This window comes from Pavona decussata, unplaced genomic scaffold (genome assembly GCF_977016875.1).
Source record: "Pavona decussata unplaced genomic scaffold, jaPavDecu1.1 SCAFFOLD_912, whole genome shotgun sequence".
Lineage (NCBI taxonomy): Eukaryota > Metazoa > Cnidaria > Anthozoa > Scleractinia > Agariciidae > Pavona > Pavona decussata.
Window position 1 is genome coordinate 663,321 of NW_028145943.1, and position 15,973 is coordinate 679,293.

A 15,973-nucleotide genomic window follows, 5' to 3' on the forward strand; every position below is an offset into this window, starting at 1 on the left:
ATGTTGGAGGTACCTGCGGATCCAGTACCCAAAACGATAAAAATGTGCAGTGTGTCCTACTGAGTGACTGCCGAGGGGACGTGAGCACTGCACGTTTGGGACGTCTCTTTAAAAACCGAGGCACAATTGCTCCTAGCAAGGGCAGGTATAGTATGAGTATTTTGATATTTATTTTAGTAGTTTTCTCTTATAAGAAACACCAAAGTACAAATCACAAGTATTCATTCCTTGAAGCGAATACATTTATTTTGAACTCCCCCACGAAATTCACAATCTGGTTTCCATGCCATTTCGGATCACAAGTTTATCACCTGCAATTACACTTCATTACACTTTTTCAAACGAAGACGCTAAAAATAGAAGCATTTGCGGAGTGAAAAGCGTGTAACTTAGTAAGAAGCAAGCTGTCCCATTAGATCGTACTCTCTAAACTAATGCTTTTGAAAAACACGTATTTGAATCTCATAAATTCTTTTCTTCCTTATGAAATTTGGTCTGCGGCATCGGTGAGGGTAAAAGGCGGCATGAGTTTGCGGAATGGCATGTGGCATGACCAGCGGCATGGCATAATTATGCGAAATACGATACTTGTGGAATGACTCAAAGAAATAGATTAACTGCAGAGTGCGTCTCTTTTTGGCGCCAATTTTAATATAGGAACACTAGCCTTATTAGCTTTTTCGATGTTGCGGAAAATTCAACAGAGAGGCTGTTTAGAAAATACAAGCCTGCAGCTGGGTTAGAATATGTCTGATCGGTGGTTAGGAAGAAGTGAGGGTGAAGAAATCGATAACTGGAATACTGTTTATTGTTCGCACATTCAAGGAAATATGAGTACATGTGCGTATTTTTGGACACTTTTTGCATTTATCACAATGTTTATAAACTTACCTCAGAAGGCCGGGAGCAAGCTGAGAATTTCCTGGTATATAGTTCCTTCCTTTAATACTTAAACACGTCCTAAAGATTGGCTGATTAAACGCCTGAGGTTTCTCCGTAATTTTGAAAAATATTGTAGACGTTGAGCGGCCTATTCTCGGAAGAGTACGATCGTTCGCAGATGTTTACGCCTTTTCTGAAAAAAAAAATATCTCCCTCATTTCAAAGTATATGTTACCTTTTCCCGACTTAAAAAACATTTTAAAGTCAGTTTGGGTGAGACTTCGGCCCGGGTATTAAAGCGCTGAAACAGTATGAAGTGGTCTATAGTCACCGGTGCCACGGCACCTCCGCCGGTTAATTTTTTTTTTTTTTTTACCACGTATCGCATTTGTTATCTAATTAACATTATCATCCCAGAATTTTATTTCATAGATATAATAGTTGTGTTAACGTCTAATAAAATATGTGGGTCGTGAGGAAAAATACCCCGCTACCCTCCCCCTCCGGTCAGGGCAATGAAACTTACAACTTTTGTGACCTACCCACCGAAAGCACTTTCTTCCCTCGCCGTTTTAAATCACAAATATTTATAGGCAATTTTTTTTTAATTTAAGGGGGTAAATATTCCTCGATGCGATGTTTAACAAATTTTACCGCTTTTAGAAATTGCATTTGTTAGTTATTCCGGCTCACTATCAAACCGGCCAGGTAAGCTATCAGGAAAAGCTGGGAAGTTTCTTCGTTATTCTTTTATGAAACTGTTATTGGACTTAAAAATGCGTCTGGCCTTCGCTTTTTCCGAGAATAGTTTTATCAGACGCTGTGAACATTTAACGGTTACATATTGTAACGACTAAAAAAATTGTAACAAACTCATGACAAAAAAAGGTTCTTTTTTTCTCACCTTACATTATGGGCGAGATACGTACGCAAGTTGAACTTGTCAATTACATGGAAGTCAAAAAGTGAAAAGCGAACATGACACTTAAATTTACTCAGTCCCTTGGCTACGAAAATTCATAGCTTTCTTTACCCTCACTCCTTCCTAACCAGCGATGGACATGATTTATCCCGGCCTTGTATTTTCTAACCCTCTTTCTGTTGTCTAGTTGTTTTTAAATATTCAGCTTGGAGTCCACAACATCTAAAATTATAAAATTGGCGCGAAAACAGGACGCGCTCTTCAGTTAATTTATTTCTTTAAGTCATTCCGCAAGTATCGTATTTCGCATAATTATGCCATGCCGCAGGTCATGCCACATGCCATTCCGCAAACTCATGCCGCCTTTTACCCTCACCGCTGCGGCATATATTAATCACGTGCCAGGAGACCGTGGGAAAGTGCGAATTTCATTGACGCCCATACAGTGTACTAATGTATTCATTTAATTTTTTTTATTAAGTGATAGTGTATTAAATTAAATGGATATTGAAGCTGGGGACGTACACGTGTGCATTAAGGGCCGTCGATAAAACCAGAACATGGAACATTCCGGAACATTCCGGAACATCCCGGAACACGAAAAAAAAAATTAATAAAAATAAAGGAAAAATGAAAAAAAAAGTGTGTATATTTATATAACATGAAATTACTTTGTATTCGAAAAAAAAATCACATAAGAAGAAGTACGGAGTAGGTGGGACGATAGTATAAATGGGGTATGTACTTCAATGGTATGTAATTCATGTATCCCTGATTATAATAGGGCATATATGTAATCCCATACAAACCCTCATATTAATTTTACGTGCTGGTGAATATAACTTTTTCACTGTTACCTAAAATTACAAATATGTAGCTGTCAGTGAGCTTGGGATAGTTGTGAACATGTATGAACCCGACACAGAAGAGCAACGATCAACTGATGCTGTAAATTAGTGTTTTACTTGCCAGCCTCCCCCCCTCCCACGCCCCAACCAAAGAAATAGAGCACATATCATATTCCACATTATTCTGGGACAGCAGTTTCCTATTTAGTACCCGAAATGCATAAAATAGCTTTTACAGTAATCTTGAAAGGCCCTTTTATTTTTAATTTAGGAGCTGTTCCATTTTTGTTTCCTGCCCACCCCCACCCCAACCCGTCTGGATGTGCGCGTGTTTTTGTAACGCAGTCTCATTGTTTAATCACGGCGGAAGGTCAACGAAACATAAACGATTTCTTGACGAGAATCTCCAGTTAAAAGCAGGGGATTTAAATGGTTGCTGAAAGAAGTTTTGGTCATTAAGGATAACATAGAAATATTTGACACCTTGCACACGGCAGCACATGGGGCGGAAGGCAATTTTTCGGCCGATGGACTTTGAAGAATTCAACTCAGTTTAACGGCTGCGGTGTATTACGGAGATTTCGCACAACAAATCATCGAAAATGCGGCTGTAAAAATCAGATTTCGATCAAATTCCCAAAAAAGCTTCTCAACACAACAACAAACATTTGCTTGTCGCGAATAATGAGATTTTGTTCGGATTTGTAACGCTTTCTTTGTAAGGCAAATTCTTAAAAGTGTGGCCTAAAATGGCCGCTGAAAGCCCTCTCAGAGCTGTAAAACCAAGATGGTCGCACTACAGCTAAAATACGAATCGAACTGAGCTGAAAGTTATATTTATGTGAATCACTTATATAGACCATTCTTCTGAGAAAGTTTGAGGGATTTCATTTTTTCTCGTCCAAACGACGATAGTCGATATTTACAGAGGACGGCTCTTAAGTTCTGCCGGAGGCATTTTGCGAATTATTAGCTTATTTTGATGTTGAAGAAATTTATCCTCCGAACTTGAAAAAAAGAAAGAGTTTGAAAACAGATAAAAACGTGTTTACAGCTTTCTTGTCCCTTGGATGACCATAGAAATCAACAACTAATAAACGAATGAACATTAATCTCAAGTCTTAGGTGTAATACTTCTACAAAGCAGTAAGCCAACAGCCGTCATAAGAGGCATAAGCTTTTGGGCAAAGAGAAGTAATCGAGAAATTCACTTCTGACCGATGTTTAAGAAGTTGGCACTGATTTGAGAACGAAATCTGTTCAATTCGACAGCTTTTAGCTTGACTACGTAATTTCTGCCAATAAACTTAATTATTTTTAACCTTTCGTTCGGTAATCCCTAACTTGTTTAACCATTACTTGTTTCACAGGCACTGGGCATTAAAAGTTTTTGATGCTAAACTTTGGCCGGCTTATTACGTAAAATCATAAATTCGTAAAATGACAGTTTACAAAATTTGGTGTAAGTGCCGAATCAAATTTTCAAGCCAGTGAGCGCGTAGAAAACGTTTGAGACGATGGCCATAACTCGTCTCCTCAAGGATTTACCAACAATTTGAAATAAATTGTTAAAACTGACTTCTCGAATAAAAATTAAGTTTATGTATATATCAGCATCGCGGAGAATATTTTATAGTTGTACTGTAAGGTTTAATGTTTTCTACTCAGCCAGGAGAATTTCCTGGAGTTGTCCCTAATGCTTTAGTTTACAGCTGTAGTTTAGTAACGTTAGACGGAGGAACTTAAACATGTACAGGGTAATAAAATGTTATTTTCACATTCAAAGTATCAAAAATTATGTAATTTTGTCGAAACTGAACTGGACTTTCTCTTCCATTTTCCATATAAGGTAGTAGCTCCACGCAAATTTGCGTGTATCCGCGCGGTTTTATGATAAGAAGGGTGGCGCAATTGTTTCTAAAAATAGATTTTTTGGTACAACACATGGAGACGCGTGGACCCCACGCATATGGTCTCCATCCCTGATTGTTGCTCCTGGTAGCTTCTAGTTTGAGCATGAACATGACCTTAAGTATCGAAAACGATATAAAGAAATCGATATCGGCAAATATTACCGCGATATCGGATCGATTTGAAAAACTGGTATCGCCCCTCATCATCATCTACAGGGCTTTCGAAATAACAGAATCTTTGCCCATTACAAGTCGAACCGCTGGGATATGAGATCTCACTAGGGGTTCATTGAGAGTGAATCGAGATGAGCCAGTTCTGGCCTGAAATTCCAAACGGTCTCGTGTACAGACCCCCTTACTGTTGGTGTGCCAAAAAATCATCACTTTTTAGTTCCCTCTCAAGTCCCATCTTTTCTCCACAAAATTCTTCCAGTTAAAAACTCACATGGTGTGGGCCTAGCCGAGTTAACCTTGTCAAATGTGTAGGTCAGGAGAAGAAGGGAAATGATCACTAAGGATAAAATACAAGTTTCTCAACCAGTTGAGCCTAAGCACCATCTGACTTTCAAGGTCAGGTTGCATATATTTAGTGCGGGGCGTACAGCCTTGAGTTGTCAGCCAGAACTTTAAACTTTTACAGCAAGAGCTCATACATTTTCCCAAATGCCATAATTAAGGCAGAAACGTTATGCAAATTTCTCAACCGTAATTCAGTTAAATTCATTCTAAGATAAGAACTTGAATCGTTTCTTTGGCAATGGCAACTTTTAATGCCCTCAAAGATAACTGGATCATAGTTGGTCAAAAAAAGGGTTATGAAAGTATGAAACTCATGGTGGTGGCAAAGATGTCGCATTAGATGTTGGAAACACACGAAGGGTACCTCTCTGCTGACTTACCCTGAGTTTCTCTTGATCTTTCTGAGATCAGTGGCACCACTCGCTATCACACAACGAGAAAACTTAATCAATCTACTTCAACTACCATATTCCATTTTAAACCCGTTTTTTTCCTTTGAGAGCGATCTTTCCCCAGGCTAACGAAATTCGATCTGTAGAAAAATCCGTCGCCCATCGAGTGAATTCCACGTTAAATGTCTTAAACTTCACCCGAAAATCCGATATCGCACACATTGCGAAATGAACCTTGTACTACTCAGTACTGTTTTAATGAACCATTGGGTAAGTTTGTAAGTGAATTTCGTTTTTGATCGTGGTTGAAGTGAAACGAATCAGTCCGGTCGAAAAACACTAACATGCCACGGCTAAGTACTTATGCAGACTTAACATATGATATTGATGCTCACGCTCACAACACGCTAGTATGCCAAGGGTAAGAAATAATGAAATATGCGGATATTGATGGTCAATTAGCAACATGCTAAACAACGCTTATTAAAAAAAATTAAAATAAAATAAAAAGAATGAATAAATAATATGAGTAGTGGCTTGCTTACCTCGCAAATAGTTACAGCTAGTCGAAGCGGAGCAAGACGAACATAAGAAAAGGACAAGAACAAACTACTAAGACTATCCACGATAATGTTTCATCATCTTAACATGCTCGATATTTATCTACTTCACTGAATCAGATAATTGCTAATTAAATACAACTCTCTTCAACTGGAGGCGTGAATCATGCACATAGTTACTTCGTAAAACATAGCAAACAGCGCACCAACTCATAACATTTGATGAGCAAAACACTTAAAATATCAAAATTGTTAAAAAGGCTTAAAACTGATCTAAAAAACTTAAAAAAGTTTACCAACTTTTCGAACCGTGTCTCCGGTTCTTCTTCGAGAAATAATTCAAAATTCAAAAATAATTGAAATTGAAAATAACTGCTTCATATTTCGGCTCTCAAGTGATCTTAACAGCGGCAAATATCCCTTGGGAATTCCGAATTCCATACTTCCGTTGACAGATTTCTTGTCAATGTGCGAAATTCTTTAAAGGAATGAAAGTAATTACAAGCACAGACTGATTTTTCTGGAGTCCTTACACTCAAACAATGACAAGAACTCTGTATACAGCTATTTCGATTAACGTTGTAGCATCAAAGTATAAAGAAATGTTAGGATATCAAATAGATGAGGTGTCAGCCTCTTTGAAGATGTCTTAGAGCTTTAAACTTTGATCTGACAACGTTAATTGAAATAGCTGGATAAATGTAAAGAAAACGTGAGACAAACAAGGCGTTTACACTCTTGAGAAAACATCTGAAAACATTTTGGAAAACACTTGACAATAGGTGTTTACGTTTCCGTTGGCAAGAAAACATACTCATCAGAAGTTAATCAATTTGTTGGTTGGTTACCAAACTGCACGATCCATTTGCTATTGCGTAAACTGAAAGGACTGCTCCGGATAGATTGCTTAATTACTCGTGTGATGAAACGTGCAAACCTGAACTGAAAGTCACTTATCTTGGCTTGGTTTCACAAGAAAACAAAAGAACAAAGCTGTGAAATCATTCAACACCAGACATTCCGCTAAGTGTTCAAGGTAAAAGGTACGTTCCTTGCTTTATGCTTAGTCGAAACCATGGTAAGTGCAAAGCAAATTGTACATCTGTGAACTGGTAAGAATGATCGAGAATTGAACTGTTTCTGAGAGCCGTGCAATCACCACTGATACACACGCTTTCAATATGGCATGCTATTTCATAACACGCTTCAAAAAGATACTCATTTTAAGAATACTCTCGCACGCTTAGACGGTCTTAATGCCGGGGCAAATGTCAAAATTCACATGAGAAGAACTATATCGCAGTTTTGCTAAACCCAAATGGAGATAGCTCGACGTGGGTCAGAGGTAGAATATTTTGGTCAATAGGATTTCAGGGGGATTTATTCCGGTCCAGTTCGACAAAAAAAAAAAAAAAAAAAAAAAAGAGATCGACGTTTGCCCCACAGTCGATCAGGTGGATAAAACATGTTGGTCATTCAAAATCGAGTCGGACGAACTCGATTGAATCAAACGAGGAACTCAAAAAAGGAACTTAATTCGCTCAGCTAAGTTCATGTCTTATGAAGTTCCACGTTTGACTATGGCCTAAATGACGTTTAATGAAGCGTGCAACGATCACGTTTTTCTATAAGGTCTATAAGACCTTTTATACGAATATTAAGCCTGGAATAACGGACAATTATACAAACATATAAGCTTGTAAGACACCGTTAAACCCTGATGCATGGACGAGATATAATTACTGGATAAAACCACAAAGCTTACAGACTGGTCTAGCTGGCTCGACCCTACTTCGTCCTTTAAGTGACTTATTTCCAATCCAAAAAACAAGTTATTAGTCTTCCAATGTTTCGAAAGTTTGAAGTGACTTTGCGCTAAAGAAAACTCTAGTGATTGACAATGATTGACGATTGAATCCGAATTTCTGAGGCGTTTAAGGTCTACCAGATAGACTGATGGCAGATACACTGACTGAATATTTGTCCTACCGAAACGATTGAAGTATATTTGTAAAGCTTGAAACACGTAAAATAAGGAAAAAAAGATTGATTGTTGCTCTGAAACGCATTAGACTAGTAAACGGCTAGCAAGTTGCCTAAATTGGTAGAAGTTGCGTTCAAGTTAACAGAGAAAGAAAAATTCACCGTCATTTGTTCATGTTCTCTACAAATCCCTTAAATTAGGTCATTGCACGTTGTTGTTTTGCGGAGGACGGCAAAGAATTATACCAAAATATAATTGCGGAGCGATTGTTTTTGTTCAAATGTTGTTGCTGCCGTCGTCGTTGCTCAACAGGGTTCCCAGACTTATTTGGCGTTCGGATAAAAATGTTTGAAAAATCATAACACAGTCAATATTCCTCCTACTAAAATAATTCTGGCCCTTACAAAAATTTTAACACTTTAAGGCTTGGTTGTGGCCCAAAATATCAGAGCGTTTAAAACTTGGGCGTGTTTATACAGTCCAAGCGCACGGAAGCAGAGCGGCGCAAATGCATCGCATGTACACAGCTCCAAAACAAAATGTTCCAAAAATAATTTCTCTGCCAATATCGGTGGTATCGAAACGTTTAAGTATCTGTGTAAAGCTTGAAACACGTAATATAAAGAAAAAATATTGATTGTTGCCTGGAAGAAAGCATTTTCGTTTACAAATGATTTGTAAACGGCCCGGTCGAATCACGTACTACATGATATTTTCTGCAAGAGCAAGATAGCTCCCGGGGAAAAATGTTTGGAAATTCAAAACTTTGTCAATTCTGCTCTTATAGTAATAGTTCTAGTCTCTAAATAAACGTTAACAAATGGAGAATACGGGAAAATAGTCTTTGGCTTTTGGTAGAATTATTTCAGAGCTTTTAAACTTGTGTGTGTTTATAAACACATGAGAGCCGCGTGGTGCGAATGAAAAAAGCACAGCCACCAAAAAAATATTTTTCAAAAATTAACTTCTACCCCAATATCGATGGTATCGAGAATTTAAAAAACTATTGAAGCATCTATCGGTAATGCTTTAAACACGTAACATAAAGAAAAAATTATCGATTGTTGCCTGGAAGAAAGCATTTCGTTTGCAAATGACCTATAAACGGGCGTCGAATCACGTAAACATAATATTTTCTGTGAGAGCAAGATAGCTCCCGGGAAAAATGTTTGGAAATTCAAAACTTTGTCAGTTCTGCTCTTATACAAGAGAGGATGAAAGTAAGAGAGGTAATCCCTCATATAGGCCCTATTCCCATCGTAATCCCTCTGAAGTTATTTTTAGAAGGTATCGATTTTCTCGCGGATGATGTTACCTCGCGCGTTACGCGTCTTTCACCGTTTTTAATTTTACAACGGCTAATCACAATTAACACTTCCATAAAAGAAATTGTTTCTCGCCTTACTTCCAACGAATCTCTAAGAAATACACGTGATTTGAAAGCTAAGAGAATGTAGATTTGAATGTCCGAAGAGATTTTAAACTCACTGTGAGGAAAATATCAAAATTTTTGTGCCGCGGTTGTGATATTTATACTCGTCTGTTCAATCGCGGCTTCAATTCAAATATAATATAACACTCTTGCATAATAAAGCTAAGATTTGTTTCTCGCCTTTTTTTTAAAGAATCTCTTGGCTACATGCGTGATTGGAAAGCTAATGGAATGTAGATTTCAATGACCAAAGGGATTTGAACTCAGCGGATAAAAATGTTAAAATTCGTGCCGAGATTGTGATGTTTATACTCGTCTGTTTAATCGCGGTTTTGACAGCTAAATGTAACACTCTTGCATGAAAAAAATATTTATTTCTCGCGTTTCTTACAACGAATCCCTTAACTACAAACGTGATTTAAAAGTAAATAGAACGTATATTTCAATGACTGAAGAAATTTTGTACTCACTGCGATAAAAATATCAAAATTCTTGCCGGAGTTTGTGATGTTTATACTCGTCTGTTCAATCGTGGCTTTCAATGTTATGACAGCTATTAAAATGTAACACGCTTGCATGAAAAAGGATTTGTTTCTCGCGTTTCTTCCAACGAATCTCTTCACTACATGCGTAATTAGAAAGCTAATGGAATGTAGATTACAATGACCAAAGGGATTTCGAACTCACTAAGATAAAAATATCGAAATTCTTGCCGGAGGTTGCGTTGTTTATACTCGTCTGTTCAATCACGGGTTTCAATGTTTCGACAGCTAAATGTAATACTCTTGCATGAAAAAAGATTTGTTCTTCCGTTTCTACCAACGAATCTCTTCACTACATACGTGATTAGAAAGTAAATAAAACGTAGATTTTAATGACTGTAGGGATTTTGTACTCACTGCGATAAAAATATCGAAATTCGTGCCTAGGTTGAGATGTTTGCATTTGTCTTTTCAATCGCGGCTTTCAATTTTCGCCAGCTAATTGTATTGTAATATTCTTGCATAATTTCCGCACAGCTGGACTCTAAAACAAATCATGCCAGAGCAATTCTTTTCCAATCTGCGTTGTCCAAATACAACCACTTTAAACTCGCATTCGTCCACAAAACATATGCAGACACCGCTTTCTGTATGCATGTTCCGCCATTTTGTTTTTAGATCAATTCGCGAAAGACGCGTAGCATGGCGTGGGAATCGGCTCAGCTGTCAACGTGGGTAAAATTCAGGATATATGATTGGCTATCACCTAACCCTCTTGGGACACTGGATCTCGTGGGAGATCTAAAAATAACTTCAGAGGGATTACGATGGGAATAGGGCCTATATGGGGGATTACCTCTCTTACCTTCATCCTCTCTTGTCTTATAGTAATAGTTCTAGTCTTTAAATAGACGTTAACAAATAGAGAATACGGGGAATAGTCTTTGACTTTTGGTACAATTGTTTCAGAGCCTTTTTGAAAGCTTGTGTGTGTTTAACAAACACATGAGAGCCGTGCGGGGCGAATGAAAAAAAAAAAACGGCCACGAAACAAAATATTCAAAAGTTAATTTCTACACGAATATCGATGGTATCGAGAATTTAATAAACGATTAAAGTATCTGTGTAAAGCTTAAAACGCGTAGCATAATAACTTATCGATTCTTTCCTGCAAGAAAATATTTTCGTTTACAAATGATCTGTTTAAACGGCCGTCTATTAAGTAAACTTGCGAGAGCAAGTTTAGTTAATAGCACTCGGGAAAAAAATGTTTGGGAATTCAAAACTGTGTCAATTCTGCTTCTAATAATTAATAATTCTACTCTCTAAATGAACGTTAAGAAAAGGAGAATACAGAAAAATACTCTTTGGTGTTTGGTAGAATTATTTCACAGCTTTGAAACTTTTGGGAGCTTGTGTGTGTTTACAATCACATGAGAGCCGTGCAGTACCAATTAAAAAAAAAAAAACACGGCCACGAAACATATTTTTCAAAAATTAACTTCTCCTCGAGTATTAGTGATATCGAAAGCGATTAAAGTGTCTATGTAAAGCTATTTTAGAGTTCTGAAAGTTGCCATAACTGATCACGAACGGGTGATATAGACAAATGTAAGGTTTCTTTAAACTTACTTTTCCGGCCGGTCTGGTCTAACTTGCTATTTATCGTTCTCTTTCACGTTAAACTTTTCTTAATCGTGCCCGCTTTTCTGTTTTATTTTTCTCTCTCTTTATTTTCTTTCCACGTTTGTCAAGATATCCAGCGAAAAGATATAAATTGACTTTGCATTTTGTGTTCTTTAGCAGTTCTGTTGTAAACGCACCTCTCCATGCAACTTCCCGCCAAACAAACAAGGGCGCAGTAGCATTGTGGGATTGCGTACGGACGGTCAGACGATCGGATGGACAGAAGTGACGTCATAACCAAACCAAAATTTTTCGCTTTCATGGGTTTCCCAAATTCTCTTAGCTATGGGGGTCCGCGCGCACGCCTTCAGCGCGCGGAGCTCCGCTTTTAAATTTTCAGAACCCTAGACCAGACGATTTTTGGTTGTTTTTGTATTGGATCTACGCGTAAATTGGACTGTGATCCGAATCCTAGTAAGACTTCACATCTGTATTACTTGTGCGAGGAATCAGGTGCTTCGAAATAAGCCAATAATCCAAACTACACCTTATCTTTCAAGAGCTGTTCTGCCAGGTGAATCGCTTGTGGGATGGATGATGGAGTCTCCAAATCTCGACAAGATTTAAATTATTGTTCATTTCAAGTATGGTTTGAATGGCATTTTTTGCTACTTTTGATGTCTTTTTCACCTTTTTTATCGATTTTTTTGAGAGGACAGTTAAAATCTCTTTCCAGTACAAGATTTAAATTAACATAGGAATGTAACATACTCGTCAGATGAGTATAAAAATCGACCTGAAGATTTTTTTTCAGATTCATCGCAGCATGTACAATTTAACGTTAACACTTGCCCGGCTGCAAACAAAATCGCTTCGTTCGGAAGATGTACCAAATCAAAATGCTACAAAAGAACGAAATACACAATAAAACATCCGAAAAAACACACATAATGATTAAGACTTGATTGAGACTTGCTGATTGAGACTTGCTGTATAGATGAGAAAGTGTTTTAAAAAACCAGACTTTCGTGTTAGTTTGGATATTCTCCCCTACCATTCCCCGCGAATGAGTTAAGATTAAGATTTTGTAAGTTGAGTGAAAGCAATAAAAGAAAGAAATCAGATTTTGTTTATAAACTGGTTTGAAATTTGACTATTAACGAAAAGAGTAGCTAAGAGTAAACTGAAATCTTATGCAAGCCTTCTTGATTGCAAATTCTAACGAAGAGAACAACTGAAAATGAATTTAAATCTTATCTAAATCCTCCTGGCTATAGATTCTAACAGGTTGGTCTCGTAATGATAATTTCATAAAGATTTTATTGTCTATCGTCCAAGCACTGTGCCACTACTCCGCCTTCTTGCGCTTTCAGACACTTGCAAAGAGTTCACGTTGCCTTCTTGTCAAGTTTTCGTTTGTGTAAACAATGTCGGCGCCTTGCATTTAAGATATGGTCCATATTTTGATTCTTTAGGCTTTTGCAAACTCCAATAATAGGCCTGGGTTTGCCTCGGTTCCTGCCTGTAAACATTTTGTGGCAAATGTCGACATCGTCACGTCGAATGTTAACATTGAGCGCATTTCCGAGCGTAATAACTTGCTCGGCTAGGTTTTCCTCTGTTTTCTCCTGTATACCGTTTATTTCCAAATTGCGTTTTAGGGAGTATTGCTCAAGATCATCGATATGATTAATCGCTGTCCCCAAATCAACGTATAACTGGTCCCGCTCATCGTTAGTTTGGTCTAAGGTCTTCTTCAAGGACTTCACTTTACTCTTGAGATCTTTATTCTCGGTCGCTAGTTCCTCCATTTCATTTATATGGAACTCCGGTGACTTCTGAAGCTCATTGTACTGTTCGCGAATGACTTTGTTTTCCGCAAAAAGTTTGTTTGTGTTATCTTTCATGTTGTTTGGTGACTTTCCAGAAATAGTGTGTTATTTGCCCTTCCTTTCTTTTTTCCTTATCATCCATTCCTTAACACGACAGCGGCGAATATAAGACAGACAACGAAAACGTGCTGCCGTCATTCATGTCATTCATGCCATTCATGTCAATCATTCGTATACCATGCGTCTCATCAAGTAAGCCCAATGAAATGACATTTTTTTCAAAACGAAATCAAGTGTGCCCTCCTCGGGAATACGCAGCGCTTTATTTCGATTCATATCTCTTCGGATGGCTTCAATGAATGGTTTCAGAAATTTGGATTTTGTTGTGAAGAAGATTCACAGTCTTCTTTGGCAAAGGGTCAGCTGAAAATTTCGTAACTGGATGGAAAACTAATTCCTTTCTTTTACGAAGGGGCAAATATGTCATTAAAAAGCGACTAAATTCTTAAATTTTCTGCAACTTAAATTTCTTCTTTACCTCACAGAAATATTTCGTTTGAAGTGGAGCGGCTCCTGTTTTAATTACGAATTAAATACGTGCATACACTCGATTGCAAAAACGTTGACACCCAAAAGGCATAAACCATGAACGATGAGACCCAATGGCTTTATGGGTATAAGTGTACTAAATTTATTTGCATAATATTCTATTTCCGTGCGACAGTTGATGACCAAAATTAGTTGCACGTGGTGAATGATGGAAACTGTCCAAGCTTTCCTTAAAGTATCCAAGTTGGCCAACAAGGGCCAATTTGAGTGATATATACAATTCGCGATTTGCCTAAGTTGAAATCAGTCAATGACTTTAAGCAATATTTGGTAGGAAATTGTTCGAAAGAATTAAGTCAGCACTCTATTTTTTTTTTTTTTTGCAAAGAGTGAGAATGGTAAATTATTTATTATGGAAATGAGGTTATTGTTTAAACTTTACCCACAAATCGTTCATGGTTTATGCTTTTTAGGTGTCAACGTTTTTGCAATCGAGTGTATATCCGTAAACTTGGCGTGTTGTGAGCGTGAGCATCAATATCATCTGTTAAGTCTGCATTCTGATTACTTATATTAGCCGTGGCATGCTAGTGTTTTTTCGACCGGACTGATTCACATAACTTCAACTACGATCAAAAGCGAAATTCAGTCACTTACAAACTTACCCAATGGCGCATGATAACAGTACTGAGTAGTACAGGGTTCATTTCGCAATGTGTTGGCTTAAATAATAACTCTGGAAAATTTTAAGGACTTGGTTGTGATGTTTTGTATGCTTGTTACACTGCGTGGGTGGTGTGAAGGAAGTTGAGGAGCAAGTGCATTCGTCTGCGCCGCAATTCCCACCGACAATAATAAAAAACGAACAAGACATTGTTGTTCTGTATGTCTGTCAACATGCCCAACAATAAACTCTGGTTTTAATGTTTCAGAGATATGGATAAGAAGATTTGTTTATTAAGAGAACGATGCAATATTTGCTTTTCGTGGGAACAGTTACGTCCGATGGGCTATCGAAGAATTATAAAGCTTCTCATCCTTAATAGAATTGATTTTAATTGTTACAGATTGTATTGCTATCAAGTTATTTTCTATTTCTTCAGCAAGTTAACCGGGAAATTGGCACATCGTTAAGTAAGATATTTTAAAATATGACTTATTTTAAATCGAGGAATGTAAATATCTATTTGTTATTGTAGCCAAGTCGCTGGTGCGTGACACAGATTAGGGAGCGAGTGAGATGTGAATGCGCGGCGCATGCACAATGAACGAGTTATCGTGATGTGATGTGGCTCTATAAAGCGCTGCGCTGGGTTTGTACTGGAAACTGGTAAATTTACTTTGAAGTTCTTTTAGCGTTGCTATACAAAGCCATTCCCGAATGAAAAGTCTCAAGTAGACAACGCGACTTTTCCTCATTTTCCACAAAAGCTCTTAATAACTGCAGCATTGTATCATTTCAATAAACACAACAAAGTAAATCTGCATAAAACATCGAATGCATTTTGCGTAGACTTCCAGGAATTGCTTCAAATATCCTGAGAAACGTATCTCCGCAATTCATCGGAATTAATCTTCACTTGATTTCAAACTCTTTGCCTTCTCAAAAACCTGGCTTTCTGCATGAACCAGGATTTCTCCGCTATATATTGTTTATACGTCCTCTTAAGTGTAAATTAAGGCCTCAATCCGAGGGCCGCGAAATCGAGGCAAATTCTGTGATACCGTACACGTATTTATATCCGAGAAATCTCAAACGCTTCTGGCACAGGAGACGCAGGCTATTCACGTACACAGCCTGAAATGGTCCGTTTGGAAGCCGCCGATGGCGACCACGAATCTTCGTAGCGTAGTTTGATGCAGGTACCGCTTCTAATACGGTTACAACTATTCACTTCTGCATTCACGAGTTGGCTCACATGAGCCTTTGATTCTTTCACTCTACATCTACATCTAATCTTTATTGAGTCGGTAAAAATCCCGATAAGATGTCACAGAACTATTAAAACAAAACAAAAAACTGTTACATAAT

The 15,973-nt window shown here is 37.7% G+C and overlaps 1 protein-coding gene across 2 annotated transcripts in view; it reads left to right on the top strand.

Annotated features, from left to right (window-relative positions):
* Window positions 1–15,973, top strand: part of LOC146448519 (carbohydrate sulfotransferase 5-like) — a 45,543-nt gene that overhangs the window by 25,378 nt on the left and 4,192 nt on the right. The window contains exon 1 of one of the 2 annotated variants that reach the window (XM_085102545.1): window positions 6,902–7,079. The exons of the other annotated variant lie outside the window; for it this stretch is intronic. The gene's annotated coding sequence lies outside the window, so the exon portion shown is untranslated. Of the gene's footprint in view, window positions 1–6,901; window positions 7,080–15,973 lie in introns of those variants that run through there. 2 annotated transcript variants of the gene reach the window in all.